The sequence below is a fragment of the Oncorhynchus mykiss genome, chromosome 12 (genome assembly GCF_013265735.2).
Source record: "Oncorhynchus mykiss isolate Arlee chromosome 12, USDA_OmykA_1.1, whole genome shotgun sequence".
Taxonomy (NCBI): Eukaryota; Metazoa; Chordata; class Actinopteri; order Salmoniformes; family Salmonidae; genus Oncorhynchus; species Oncorhynchus mykiss.
In genome coordinates, this window is record NC_048576.1 from 27177114 (window position 1) to 27193305 (window position 16192).

Sequence of the window (16192 nt, forward strand, 5' to 3'; positions counted from 1 at the left end):
TCAAAGAAATAGCACTTTTAAGGCTGTGAAGAGTGCCCTAAACATGTGAAGATATGCTGGAGAGACACAGGTTTGAGACGTTTGAAGATTGCGTAACATGACTGCGCTCCGTTCATGTCTGCATCGAATGATAAAGGCCACACGGTGTTTAGGTGTGCCTCATCTATGATTCCCTAAATAACATCTTACCCAGAACCCACTGTGCTCTCCTCGGCCTGAGGAAAGGTGAGGAATAGACATTACAGAGTGATATCATTACAGAACAAACAAAGTACTAACAGAGGATCTGTACTTTTATTTAGGGACAGTTTGAAATTTGCTGGGGGGGGGGGGGGGGGGGGGGTCCAACTCAAAGGGCCATAAAACAAGACCCTCCCCTTGTACTATCAAAATAATTGCACACCGTCCCCCCTCAAAATAATGCTTACAAACAACAATAACTGTAGCGACCCTGTGTTTATAAACGTGGATATTGACTTTGCCACTTAAGCATGCTTTTGTGGCACAGTCAATGCCACGCAGGGCTACAGGCCAGAAGGTTGAGGGTTTGCCGACAACCATAGACGAGCTCACTCTCCCTGCCTGTTTCATTAGGCCTACACTATGATCAGAGCAGGTTGCAGACAATGATCAGCTAGGGGGAAATCATATGTTCCACATATTTATAATTATATAAATACTGTATATGCAAAGGAAATCCACCAATAGGTTTCTGTACCAATGAACCACACAACCAATAAATAAAGCATACCAACTTTGGGCACTTCAATATCATGGTTTTGTGTTTCCGCACCACAATAAATAGACAGAAAATACATCTCTCCCTACCTTGTAGGCAGTATCGAAGGCTTGGCCTGATAATCTCTGAATATCATTAAACTTTTTAGTGTTTTGTAGCAGATGTCTCTTACCATTCATCAAATGGCCACTGCACAGTTTGGATTGATTTATTGATTTTATTTGTCAGTAAATATATATATATAAATAAACAAATAAAATATATATATACTGTATTAACACACAGTACAAATATTTGTAAAAGTGACCAGGATTACACAATAAATTCGGGGACCTGTTTCCATTGTGGTTCCTATTTTTTACAAAAATACTTATACAATTACATAGACACAGGCAAATTACAGAGATACAGGCAAATTACAGAGACACAGGCAAATTACAGAGACACAGGCAAATTACAGAGACACAGGCAAATTACAGAGACACAGGCAAATTACAGAGACACAGGCAAATTACAGAGACACAGGCAAATTACAGAGACACAGGCAAATTACAGAGACACAGGCAAATTACAGAGACACAGACAAAAAAAGGTTATGCTGTTCACACATTAGCCGGCTTTTGACATTCTTTTTGGTCTGGCTTTGAGTTGCTGTGGTAGGTTGTTCCACTAAACAGCGCTGGTATACACAAATGTGTTCTTCCCAGATAGACTCTTATATTTAAAACAGTCAATATTAGAATCTCTGGCTCTGGTATTATGCTGGTGGACATCTCTGGTGTTTCCATCCAATTGACTTTTGTGGTTAAATTCCCATGTACCTAATAAAAAATAAAATTGAAATGGGTTTCCATCACATTTTCAACTACTGGGTCTACTGATGGTTTTGTCCCAAAAATGTTGCGTAGGTATTACGAATGTGTTTACTCTAGTATTGGCACGTGCGCTCTAATCAACAGCTCACAGATACAGTGTGGGTATAGCCTGCATGAGGAGATTATTATGCATGATGAGATTATTATGGACAAAACTGTGAGATCATTTTTATTTGTCAAACGGCAGCCAAGCATCGATCATCATGTCACCAGAATAAGACCCACCAGAATAAGGAGCATCAAGCTCATCATTGTGCACTTTCACCACCCGGTGAAGTTCATTATTTCATATGTAGCCTAATAAACTGCATGCTTTCCCATGATGTCTTGACATTTTATATCCAACATGTACTTTACTCGCATAAAAAGGTTGGATGGAAACTTGGTTAATGTCAAGCCATTTTGAGGATGCTGGAATTATATTGGACGAATATGCGCAAGCCTACAGGAGACTTTTGTAGAATCCTAATCAGATTAAAACATTATTACTGGTTGTGTTCATGCCACATATAAAAGGTAATACATTTTAAAAGTGAAATGACAAATATTTAGGCTATAGTGAAGCATTAGGTTCTAGGTGCGCTAAGATTAGCTTCTGGGATTGGAGAGGAGCGGAGCGTGTGTTAAACTTTCCTGAATAACTGGGCATGTGTGGCCACATTATTATAGGACGACTTGGGAGAATGATGATCCACAACAGACAGCGCATCTCAGCATCCAAAGTAAAAATACAGCCAGACTAGCCTGCTACTGTGCCTTTCTAATAGACCCACAACTGATCCAAATCAAATAAACATTCAAATCACACGGCTTTTGTGCCGTTATTCAAATTGCATTTTCACTGCAACCTAGAGTAAAAAAATTACTCACTTGTAAACAATAATGTAATTATTGCAATTATGCAGTGTGGTGTTGTAGGCTAGTCTAGGTAGGATAATTGTATTGTCCCTCAACAAGATCAATAGGGGAGCTTTTTGAGCTGCGTGTCTCATGTCTTCAATGTTCTTTCATGCACAATGATGCACCTGGCCTCTCCACTGCCTATCAGCTATTGCTATTTGTTCTTGTGGATTCATATTGAAAAGTGATGCAGCTTTAAATGCTTTTATGTGTGGTATGATTGCTAATAGCCTATTGCAGACCTGGACAGACGATCCATCTCACTACCACTATTGTCACTATGAATGGTGGATAGAGGGCAGGATAGACAGTTAGACTGGTAGACTATATTGACCTGTGGTATAGTAAAAGTTAGCATAGTGCTTAAGGGAAGTAGCAAAACACATCGGTATAGGTGAGGCACATGGAGGCAGATGAGGAAATGTGGCTATGATGGAAGAAATGATATCGTAGAACCTGCAAAATAGTCCATGCAAACCAGGGAAAAACACACTACCCTTCCCAGTGCCCAATAAAAAAACACACAGCCCTCCCCAAAGCAAAAAAAAAAGTTAGACAACCCTCCCATATTTAAGACCCATTTCAAACTGTCCCTCTGTTCAACAATATATTGATTTGCATGTAGTCTCTCTGACAGAAATAAATCAAGCTACCTAGCATAAGATTTGGTTATGGTATGGCTATATATGAGAATAATTTGGGTTTGATATGAGGGAACCTTATGTGAGGGGGGTTGTCTGGGAAACATGCATGGTTACAGTACTTTGCCCTTGAGCGAAGCATTGTGTGATCACCTCAGTACTAGCAAGACTGTCCCAAACCGACCAGTACAAGATGTGGGCGGTTGTGATTTTGAACTATAAGCATATTGTAGGACTATCATTTGGCCGTGTTTCTATTTTCTAGAGGAGTAAGCGAAAGGCTGTCTGAGCACCATCAAATCAAACTGACATTGTCCAGTCTGATCCAGTGTAATGTAATTACTTTCTGTAATGTAGTCACACCGCCCTATGATAGCTGTACTGTAGCGCTTTAAATGAAGAGATCTTTGTGTATTCCACATGTAATGCTAGTGTTATAAGACGGACATTATCAATATATTTTTGATTTGACATCAGTCTTTAATTTTGGCATGGAGACATGGGCTGTAGTTAAAAAGTCATCTAGTGCTGTCAGAGTGACCCAGCACTACGTTTGTAGAATGATAGATAGGCTGATCCATTCCTCTGTGAGGTGAATGAACAGGCTGCTATGCATCGGGATTAGTAGTCCTTCCACAGACTCCCAGATCAAAGACTGCATAAACTCACTCTCTTGGCTGGAACGGCAACAAAAGTGTTGAAACCTGTCTGAGTAAAAGAGATGCAGCAAATAAATTACGTCTCCCTTGTCTTAAGTAAGTATGTAAAGATTTCAGTCTCAGTGGCTGAGTGCTGCTTTCTTTTTAAGCTACCAAGCCACTGTGTGTCGAATGCAATTGTGATATGTCCTCTGACAAAAGGACAAATAAAATGTCATCTTAAAGTACTTCTTTGTCTGTGTGTTCCATACAAAGGCCTTGGCATTTATAACCACAGAGTAGGCCTACTCCCCACTGGGCAAAGACGTCAGATCAACATCCAATTTTGATGGGATTGTCAAGAAACATGAATTCAGTTTGGGATTAACCAAACCCTGGAAACACTGTTGTCGATGTTTGTTTGAAGATTTGGTTCAGTTAAAATGAAAACTATGTACATTGATGTATTTTTGTTCATTCTTAAAAGAAGAAAACATTTATCCACTGAAACCATATGGTATAGTGAATGTGAATTGATTGATGCGTTGATGGCTACTTCAATGAGCCATCGGTCAATCTTCCTGGCTAGACCAATTCAGTCCCATTTATTTTCCTATTTTCCATTAGTCTATATTTGTGTTGAAGCATTAACCGTGAGTGTCTAGTATACACAAAATTATATTTCCCATCAAAACCGTGTTAAAAATGCTCTCACCGTGAGATTATTTATCATGTTCCCCGGGGACGGTTGTATGAAAGCTGTAATTTATTTTTCTCACTCTGATGTTCTAGATGTTGCCTGTTAACCTGCAAGATGATAACAAGACAAGATCAGACAAACAAACAAAAATATAAAAGATTATCATTACATGGGACCCTCACAATGTGAAATCTTTGAACAATAGTTTATGTTAAGAAAGGTTTTGTTTTCATTTATATTTCACAGATGTTTTAATGGGTTTAATAAGTCAGGATCCTCACAGACGAAATCCTTGAATGATTCTGAAACCTACTGTGTCTGTAGCACTGTACAGCTCATTAGGCTGCAGTAGATTCATCAGAATAGTCACTCACTGCAAGTTCAGCCTGCTACATGACGTTATCTCACCCCTCTACCAAAACCTAGTAAAAGTAAGCAATCGTTTATCGTTATACTGTGGCAAGACTGGCCAATCACCTCTACCTTAACTGTAGGACCTCATAATAGCATCTAGTCATTTCCAGGGGCTAATGGCAAACTATGGTGTTAGGGAACTGTTCAGGGATTTTACAGTAACTATACATTATATACAGTATCATTAGGCTTAAACAGCATGCAACCTGAAGATGCCACATGCGCTCAGTTGTAATGGAAGTAATTCTATGCTCATGTGCCTTGTCTGTATGTTTGCTTTAGTCTATATTTATTGCTTTAATGGCATAACACAGGAACTATTTTCTTGCACCATTGAAATTAGTCCTTGATAAAGCTCAATGGTGCGGTGAGGCTGTATGTATTTAAATCTGCTGTATTGATTAATCTTGTTGCCTTGGTGCACAGCAGAGGCAGGGCTGTGGCCTCCCAGAGTTTATAAGACTCAGTCCTTGGTTCCCTCTGGCAGGACCCTTGCGCAAACAGATTGCAATTCAAATTAGCCATGATAAGCTAGCAGCCTTGAATACTAACGGCAGAAAGCAGCCAGTTCACAGGCAGGGATTGCGTTCAACTCACCTCCCTATTTGGATCTGTCTACATCCATTATTGGATGTAGACAGATCGTTAATGGTTGTCTACCGTAACAATCTGTTGAAAAAAGTGGCTTGACAATAGCCTACTTATAATAACAACATACACATTAATAATAATAATGATAATAATGCCATGATCATCATCATTATCATTTTAATCATTATTTGGATAATTTTGCAACATTCAAAAACGTATTTTTGTGTAATAATACACAATAATACCATTATAAGGTAGTGAGAACTATCTTTACACTGTTCAGCAATATCTCTTCACCCTGATACTGTCTAAATCCAATTTAACGCGCTTTAAATCTCGGCAGGCATTTACTGAATGTGTTGGATGTTGAAATTATTGGTCACCGGTGCCACACCCCCTTCCTCTCTGTAGCATATGGTATATTCCAGTGATGCTGAGTTGGTGATTGTGTCCAACAGGGAAGATTTGGTTGAAGATGAGCAGTTGAAAGATAACCCTTAGAAAAAAAGCTAGTAACTTTTAATATACGCGTTCCGGCATTACATTTCAAACGCTGTCTTGCAATTCTCTTCGAGACATTCACCGGAGCATCATAGCCTATTCAGCTGAAGCAAGTGGAGCTCAACCATCACCATTGCGTTATTTTCCAAGGATACACGAGGATACAACATATACAAATATCAACAGTCGTATTATTTATCTGAAGTGAAGCTATGACATGGGAATAAGCCTCCGGAATGGTCACATCACGCAAAGGTGAGCCATTTGTGTAGTAGGCTAGCTACTGCTTTCAGATTGTGTGTATCGCAGAATTTCTACGTGGCGCGCAATAGTCTTATCGCTTGTGAATCGTGGTAGCCTCAGGTGCACAAACATTGTGTATCGAGAAACGGGAATGAAGAGTGTAGTGATAGCCGCGTATCAACACACAAGGTGCCGGCCAGGCTATTCTCATTCCGTGGGCCCGTGATGCTAATGTACATTACCTTTATGTTCCTAGCTGGTGATACCAACTCTGAGGAAAGAGACATTCTGTGGTAACCTACCCAAACATGACGATGTTGCTAAAGGCTAAACACCTGACACGTAAACTTTACAGACAGATGGGTCATTGAGTTGACATGTCGGTCACTCACTGGGCACAAATGTGATCTGAACGCCTAGTTTCGATTTACATTTGGTTGTGAATTCAACATGAAATCAACAAAACATGTAATTGGATTTAGATTAAAAATTGGGTGAAATACGAAATTCCCTAACGTTGATGACGTGGTGTCAGTTTAACACGTTGATTCAACGTCATTCAATTGAATTGTTTTGTTTAAATGAGTGGAAACAACGTTGATTCAACCAGTTTTTCCCAGTGGGCAGTGAGCCAGTGCATTAAAATATATTTGGCTACTTGTATACAGTAAGGTTAGGTTATAATGTAGCTCTATTTCTAAATGTAGGCTATCATGGTAAACTTGTGTATCATATGTATTATCAATGGTAGGTAGTAGTATTAGACATTCAGTAGCCTATGTAATGTCTGAGAACGTATCCTTGAGAACCCGCTATCAGTTGATCAGCTCCTCAGGTAAAGATGCAAACAAGTGCCAAATGTCAAATGTAATGCCAATGCTCTTGACTTGATGGTATGACCAGAAACAGAATATACAGTATGTTCCAACTGTCAAGGATGAAACAAAATTATTTTATAATAATATCTCAATTCTGTCTATGGCAGGTTGTATAGTTGCTGCAATCTGTTGACAACCTTGTGCAATGTGCAAGACAGACCCATCTTATACTGGCAACACAAATATGTGTTACTCAGGGCTGTCCAGTAATAGCTTACAAACATGGAACCTATGTTTCGTTGAAAACAACTATTACATATTTGTTACCTGCAATTATGATATTAGATATGATATCATAAGGCCACTGCGTATGATCAACACACGGCTTTCATTTACTCTCAGGCACAACCTGAAACACACAGGCTAATATAGTCAGAACAGGGGCAATGTTGCGCTTCCATTACTGCATTTTTGGAAAATGTTAATTATATTAATCTGCATTGAGTAGGCTAGATGAAACTTCTGCAGACTCCAGATGTGTAATGTAAAAGTAATATTCCGTTATGTAGGCCTACCTCATGTACTGTAATGGATATATGATGATATTCTTATCAATTGCTATGAACCTCTCCGATAGATCAATACGAATATATAATCCGAATAAAACACCACTCATAAATCTGAAAACCAGTATTGGACTGAGAAACAGTGTGACAACAGTAACTTTTCTAGATAAAAGGACACAGTCATTTTTGAGAGCCATTGATTAACAAATCTGTACAAGTAGGTCTGAGGGTTATATTTTGGGCTGTCACTAAGGAAGCGCAAGTGTCAAACGCATGTTAGTTTGCAATTTTGTCATGTTAAAACTGTCGCACTGGCATTTTCCAGCCCTAAAGCCAGGTTTGGAAATGTACCTGTCTAACATCAGCTCGCTTGCACTGAGGTGAGAGGGATGGCAATATTTGTAGTGTCTCCTTAAAAACAAGCACAAAAGTGAGGTTCATGCAGTGCTAATGGGAAGTTTGGAGACCCACAAAAAGCCAGTCTTAACGGTAACACCGCTGATAATGGAATGGATTTTGAGAGTGGAAGCTCAGCCTATCCAGCCATGACGCGCAGTGCCCTTGGAAGAGAGATTCCTTGTGCCGGTGAATTTCGTATTTAAAAACATTTTTAAAAACTATTGGTTTCCCCCCATTTCGTTTAATTTGATCAAAAACCAAGCATAGCCTACCATCAAGGCTGTTTTAACAGCATTGCATAGGTGCGTATTTTTATCCTGGCCATTAGCCAAGTAGCCTATGAATGAAGGGTTTTAAAAATATTTGGTTTTTGCCCTCATGCCTTTTAATTATTCATAATTCACTGCATACTTAATTTCGCTTGTTCAAGTAGGCTATCTATCCCCATTTTCAAAGAGTGCCCCTCATCCGCTTACCAAACACACACTCCTCCAAACTATTCAGTACTCCTATACAGCCATATCAACTGCATTTAAAAAAAAATCTGCCTTGCACAACAATACAATTGATAGGGGCTAGTATTTTGTGTAGGTGTGCAAATGTGATGCATAAAGACATTTAGGCCTACATGTGCATACAGTGAGTGCCATGGAACGAGAGAAGCGATTTATGATATCATGCTTCTGACCCCATCCTATTTAGAAATATTGTTGTTGTTTTAAAAAACTGATTGCTTGTTTTCCGTTTCATATCAAGTCCTGTATTTGTATTTACTAGGGAGCAGCTCCTCTTCCTGGGGTCTATACACATTAAGGCACTTACATTACACATAAAACAAAAGATAAAACAGTGAATCATATACCATTGTTACACCACTACATATCTACAACACAAAATGTATAATACCACCATACAACAATATTACAATGTACGTGTGTGTAGAGTGCGTGTGCTAGTGTGTGTATGCACGTGTCTGTACTTTTGTGTGTCTCTTCACAGAAAGAACCCCACTGCTCCATAAGGTGTATTTTTATCTGTTTTTTTTTTATCTGATTCTACTGCTTGCATCAGCTACCTGATGTGGAGTAGAGTTCCTGTAGTCATGGCTCTATGTAGTACTGTGCACCTCCCATAGTCTGTTCTGGATTGTGGATTGTGAAGAGACCTCTGGTGGCATGTTGTGTAGGGTATTCATGGGTGTCTGAACTGTGCACTAGTGATGGGAGAAAAAATCCATACAGTTACATATCGGGATATTATTTTTGACAATATATCGTATTGCATCATTTTGACAAAATTGCAATATTGTTTTTGCGCTAGTTGGCTGTACCTGTAGTAAAACCCTAGTATTTTCCCTTCATAGCTTGTTCTCCATCTTCTTTTTAAATTATTTGATTGGAATTGATGACAATGCAAAGATCATCAATAACCTACAGAACTTGAGACCAACACATGCAGTATTAAACCATGGAACGCGTTGATTGGCAACCCACAATAAAAAATATTATAGTATACTATGGTATAAATACTATAGTATTCAATGTAGTTTTTTTGCAGACTTTACTGTAGTATTCACTGTAGTATTTACTAGAGGTCGACTGATTATGATTTTTCAACGCCGATACCGATTATTGGAGGACCAAAAAAGCCAATAACGATTAATCGGCCGATTAAAAAAATAATAATACATGTATTTGTAATAATGACAATTACAACAATACTGAATTAACACTTATTTTAACTTAATATAATACATCAATAAAATCAATTTAGCCTCAAGTAGATAATGAAACATGTTCAATTTGGTTTAAATAATGCAAAAACAAAGTGTTGGAGAAGAACGTAAAAAGTGCAATATGTGCTATGTAAGAAAGCTAACGTTTCAGTTCCTTGCTCAGAACATGATAACATATGAAAACTGGTGGTTCCTTTTAACATGAGTCTTCAATATTCCCAGGTAAGAAGTTTTAGGTTGTAGTTATTATAGGACTATTTCCCTCTATACCATTTGTATTTCATTAACCTTTGACTATTGGATGTTCTTATAGGCATTTTAGTATTGCCAGGGAAACAGTATAGCTTCCGTCCCTCTCCTCGCTCCTCCCTGGGCTTGAACCAGCAACACAACGACAACAGCCACCACATTGAAGCGTTACCCATGCAGAGCAAGGGAAACAACCACCCCAAGGCTCAGAGCGAGTGAAGTTTGAAAAGCTATTAGCGCGCGCTAACTAGCCAGCCATTTCACTTCGGTCACACCAGCCTCATCTCGGGAGTTGATAGATTTGAAGTCATAAACAGCGCAATGCTTGACGCACAACGAAGAGCTGCTGGCAAAACGCACAAAAGTGCTGTTTGAATGAATGTTTACGCCGCTCAGTCAGATACTTAGATACTTGTATGCTTGTTTGCTCAGTCAGATTATATGCAACACAGGACACGCTAGATAATATCTAGTAATATCATCAACCATGTGTAGTTAACTAGTGATTATAATTGATTGTTTTTTATAAGATAACTTTAATGCTAGCTAGCAACTTACCTTGGTTTACTGCATTTGCGTAACAGGCAGTCTTCTTGTGGAGTGCAACGAGAGAGAGGCAGGTTGTTATTGCGTTGGACTAGTTGGATCCCCCGAGCTGTCATTGAAAATAAGAATGTGTTCTTAACTGACTTGCCTAGTTAAATAAAGATTAAATAAAGGTGTAAAAAAAAAACGGCAAATGGGCGCCCAAAAATACCGATTTCCGATTGTTATGAAAACTTGAAATCGGCCCTAATTAATCGGCCATTCCGATTAATCGATCGACCTCTAGTATTTACTGTAGTATTTACTCTTATCTATAATATAAATACTGTAGTAAAATAAAACGGTAGTATATACTATAGTAATTAATGTTGTGTATTTGCGGATTGAGTATACTGTAGTATTTACTGTAGTGTTTTTGCTGACATTACTGTAGTATTTACTCTTATCTATAATATAAATACTGTAGTAAAATAAAACGGTAGTATATACTATAGTAATTAATGTTGTGTATTTGCGGATTGAGTATACTGTAGTATTTACTGTAGTGTTTTTGCTGACATTACTGTAGTATTTACTATAGTTTTTTGGTTTTATTATCTTTGACTTAGAAACGCAGTCTTTCTCCTTGAGGAAAACTACTGGGGAAATACTAAAAGAGCACATTTTCCATAACCTGTATGTTGGTAGGACTGGGGTCAGAATGGATAGTTCTGAACTGCTCTTTTCTATAACTTGTAGGGAACACAATATGGTTTGTACTTGGCATGTATGTTTTTCACTTATGGGTTGCACAAATTGGGACATGGGGTAGGGGAATGGACAGGGTATATGGATATTAAATACTGTAGTATTTACTATAGTTAAAAGAGTGTAGTGTTTTTGCAGACTGTAGTGTTTTTGAAAAGATTACTGTAGTATTTACTACAGTGTTATTTTGCTGATAATACTGTAGTATTAATTATAGGATTCTGCAATGTACTACACATGATTGAGGGATACTACAGTGTGTAGTATATTATTCTACAGTATACTACAGTTTACTACAGAATTCTACAGTAAGTACTGTAGTATTTTTTCATATGGGCAGTGAGTGGCCAAGCCCTTGCCACACCTACAACTTGTTTATTCATCAAAACCCAGGTGGGATCGCGCCACTGCCAGATAATGCTCTCATAATTCTGGCTGTGAGAGATTTACCATTGCATCAGGTTTGTTAAAATAGAGCTCTCAGTGTGTTTTGAGAAGTCATGTACACTGAATTCAATTGGTTTACATGGTACACTACCAAGCAGCCATTCCCTATGCCTTATTTCTCACTCAATTCAAATTAAACCACTGGGTTTAGTGGTAGAAAAAATTGAAATGCAAGTTTCTAAATGATTAGGACTTCTAAATAGTTTGCTTATGATATTCTGCATTTATGGCCAAGCACTAGTCAGGATCCAGAATAGGTCTTACAGTTTGTACAGAAACACAGTTTGATTTGTATGATGCTAAACCAATACCTGGCCTGTCCATCTTACGTATCCTAACAATTCATCGCAGTTGGTTACTCATCTGCATAGTCTATCTTTAAACCAGAGGGGCGCTAAAGTAAATGTTTCTGTTTCTAGACCTTCATTTCACAAAGAAACCTTCTGTTATTATGTCATTCCATTACTTTTATTTTAGTATATATTTTCACAGTTCAAGGCCTATAACCTTATGCAAGGGCATTTGCCTGGAAACTTTGCTGACTTGATTGCGTTTCACATTAATCAATGGTGTATTTTAAAACAGTTGTTAGTGACTGAATGCATTGTGTGATACAATAAATGATGTATCTTATAGGTTAGGTCACAGTTTGAAGACTGGAGGATAGTTTGAATCAAATCTTAAATCAGTAAATCAGTTATGCAAATATATTCCATTCCACATCCCACACATAAACTAATGGGAGATGCAGTTTGGTTATTCTTTCATTTAATGTCCAAAGGAAATATGGAAACATATTGTTGCGACATTTGATGTCTGAAGGTGGTGAAAACAAGATCATTAGTATGCATATCTTTCCATTCCTAGATGAATGTTGGCCTGCTCAGTGACCATGCCGAAGCATACCTACTAAATGTATGAGACACAAGACTACTGTATGTGTCATTGTCGAGTATGCCCTGCTGTTTTTGCAGAAAAGTACAAGGTGACACTTTATTTAATGGTCTGGTTTTGAATTCTTAATGCATTATCACATAGTTTTAGAACCATTAAATTAAGTAAATACATATGGCCTGTTGTTCACTGGCCCTTCTAATATCAGGTTAAAACATAGACATGTATTTCCAAACGTCCATATGCATGGGCAAAGGACATACAATCATAAGCAGTTTATAAGAGGAGATGTACCAGGACAAGGAGCAAAGCACTGAGGAATGTTGGTTCCTGGCTGATAGCTGATAGCTGATCTAAGGGCACTGTTGGAGGTGCAGTATTGTTAGTGGCAGTGTTTTTTTAGTGACAGTGTTGGGGGTGGTAATGGTAGTGGTGAATGTTGTGGTGGTGGTGGTAGTGGCAGTGGTGATGCTAGTGAGTTATTCTAGGGAGGGATAACCTTTTAATTAATTACCTTTTAGTTATTTCCTTGTTGTGTTAAATGAGACCTGCAGCTGTCTGTTTTTCTGCGTTATTGGGGATTATGTGTATATATTTTCAAAATGGTTAAGTTAATTACGTTTATTTTGCCATGTACATGTTTTGGTATCTAAATCATCCTTTATTGTCAATTTATTTTGATCATTTATCAGCATGTGACCCTTATGGAGCCCAAAGAAACCACCTAAAGGCCTAAACGTTTTCAGTTTTCTCATGTCAGATTCTATGGTTGTAATGAGGAATTCAGCATACCACAATCTCCAGTATGCATAATCATCATCATCTTCTTCTTCATGATCAAACAATTATGTCCATTAAACAATCATTAATCCATACGTTCTAGTTGCATTAAGTGTGAACTCTGCCTCTCTCCCATTGGCATTGAAACAACCAATTGTTTTCATGTCTGCCTAACCATAATTGTGTTACTTTGTATTCAACTCGTGATAAAAACATTTATTTGAAGTGAAGTTTTGGATTAACATTTCCCATAGCTCATAGTGTATATTATTTAGGTTTCTCCCCATATCATGTGGTTGTATGAGCAGGTATTTTCCCATGCACCAAGATCCCATTCTGCCAAATGTCAACTGCCTATTTTCTATTCAATTATTTGTCTCCACCTACCCATGCTTGTCTTCTCAAATGATGCCGTTGGCATACAGTACAGTACCCTGTAGTCAAATGGATTGTAGTCTTTACAACAAAGGCAATAATTTCCCCGACCCCCCCATCCTCTGCATAGCCTCCCACTTCAGCAGTGGCTTTGTCACACAACTACAGTATTATGCCTCACATTTTTCCTCATATTTATATTGTACACGGTATTTTGTCCCGATCTTATGTTATAAAATGTCAGTCTTTATAGTCATGTGTCACTCTCCATTTTCTTTTATCAGGAACGTACTGATCATAGACTATACACTGAGTGTACAAAACATTAGGGGCACCTTCCTAATATTGAGATGCAGCCTATTTTGCCCTCAGAACAGCCTCAGTTCGTCAGGGCATGGACTCTACAAGATGTCGAAAGCATCCCACAGCGATGCTGGCCCATTTCGACTCCAATGCTTCCCACAGTTGTGTCAAGTTGGCTGGATGTTCTTTGGGTGGTGGACCATTCTTGATACACACGGGAAACTGTTGAGGGTGAAAAACCTAGCAGCATTGCAGTTCTTGACACACTCAAACCAGTGCGCCTGGCATCTAGTACCATATCCCTTTCAAAGGCACTTAAATATTTTGTCTTGCCCATTCACCCTCTGAATGGCACACACACAATCCATGTCTCAATTGTCTCAAGGCTTAAAAATCGTTTTTTAACCTGTCTCCTCCACTTCATCTACACTTATTGAAGTGGATTTAACAAGTGACATCAATAACGGATCATAGCTTTCATCTGGATTCACCTGGTCAGTCTATGTCATGGAAAGAACAGGTGTTCCTAATATTTTGTACACTCAGTGCAGAACGACTGTTAAAACTTCCATGATATATTAGTTTAATCTCTAAATTGTATTGATATAAATGATGCAGTTAAAAAACTAATAATTTAGAATTTCAGTACACAAGCCCATTGAAATGTCCTGAACCTATAGGCGCAGTACCTGACCACATTCATTTGGCCTCTCACTATCATGGAGAGGTGTATTGGGGCAGTGAGTTGGAAAGGAAGGGACGAACATTTGTGAGTGAAGATGAAATTCTCTCTTGACTGGAGAGGATACAGCCATAAAATGGATATTAGTAATGCACCATAACGCGTATCATGCTGTACAGTAGTGGCACTAAATCTTTGTGGATATACAGTACCTGGCTTGGGCCTGAGCAAGAGCTCTTTCTTCATTCAAGGAGTTGCTCATTGAACCATGATTTACCATGGGTTAACCCTATACTGTACTAGAAAAACGACTGTGTTGAGTACAGCATTGTCAACATGTAGGTTAGAGGTTAAAAGAAAGATCTTGAAGCCAGAGATATCTTTGAGTTATGTGTATGGAATACCCAAAGTCATATTTGTTTGCTCTTGTATAACAGAATGTCTCTGCTGAACTATATTAAGTGGACTCTAGGGAGAAACTTGATCAGCTTTTGTAGAAGTTCTTGAAATGCTAATAGGGAGGAATTACATTTTGCTTGGTGGATATGTGAATCATTGTTGTTGTCTTCTGCATACCTTTCTCTTCCCCATAGAATCTACATTATGTATAAACTGAGACTAATGACGCTAGCATTGAATAAAGCAGAGCTGGTATAAGACATTACGAAGGAAGGTTTGTTTTGAACAACTGAAGATTTCGAAAGTTTACCTCGTGCCACTAGAGACCAACGATCAAAAATAGTGCATCTGCTCTACTGTTGTCTTACAACAAAAGAGCTACAGTAACAACATCTACAAATATTTGACTCACAATCCAACTCAGTGGTTTCTATAAGGATCTATGTTCCTTATCAGAGAGGGATCAGAACGACAGACAAGACAGGATGCTTTCAGCTGATTAGATGGTTCAGAAGAAAGGACAAGGAAGCTCTGCTGTGGAGATTACTCCAGTTAACGACAGCAACACATAGTACCAAGATGAAATAAACAAATGAATGGATGACAAGGAAGAACTAAAGTAGTCTGATGTAGAATAAACAGCTTCAATTGGAATTGGAAGAGCAGTGGAGCTGAATTAAATGCATATATTCAACTACAATAGTTTTCACACTTTGCATGTCAGTGTTATTAGTTTTCGAGCAAAGCAATTATGTTTTTTCAAATGAGTTTTGACTGGTATGTGATTTAGTGTGTTCAGTACATGGCACATACATTCCATGTCTAGCACGGATGATTGGTTTGAAGGACGGGCTTTGGAAGGGCCGGCCCAGCAGAGTGGATGGGAGGCTGGGAGCAGCCAGCTGTGATGCATGGTGGAGACGCACAGTGGAGAGAGAGGCTTGACAGACGTGCCGGTAGGGATAGTGAATAATGTGTTGCATCTAAGGGCTTGTCCATGCGGGAAGGAT

General features: G+C 38.5%; 1 protein-coding gene across 1 annotated transcript in view; it reads left to right on the forward strand.

Annotated features, from left to right (window-relative positions):
* Window positions 1-5944: 5944 nt before the first annotated feature.
* tenm1 (teneurin transmembrane protein 1) overlaps window positions 5945-16192 on the forward strand; it is a 244532-nt gene continuing 234284 nt past the window's right edge. Inside the window, exon 1 of the mRNA XM_036937297.1 lies at window positions 5945-6254. The gene's annotated coding sequence lies outside the window, so the exon portion shown is untranslated. The remainder of the gene's footprint in view (window positions 6255-16192) is intronic.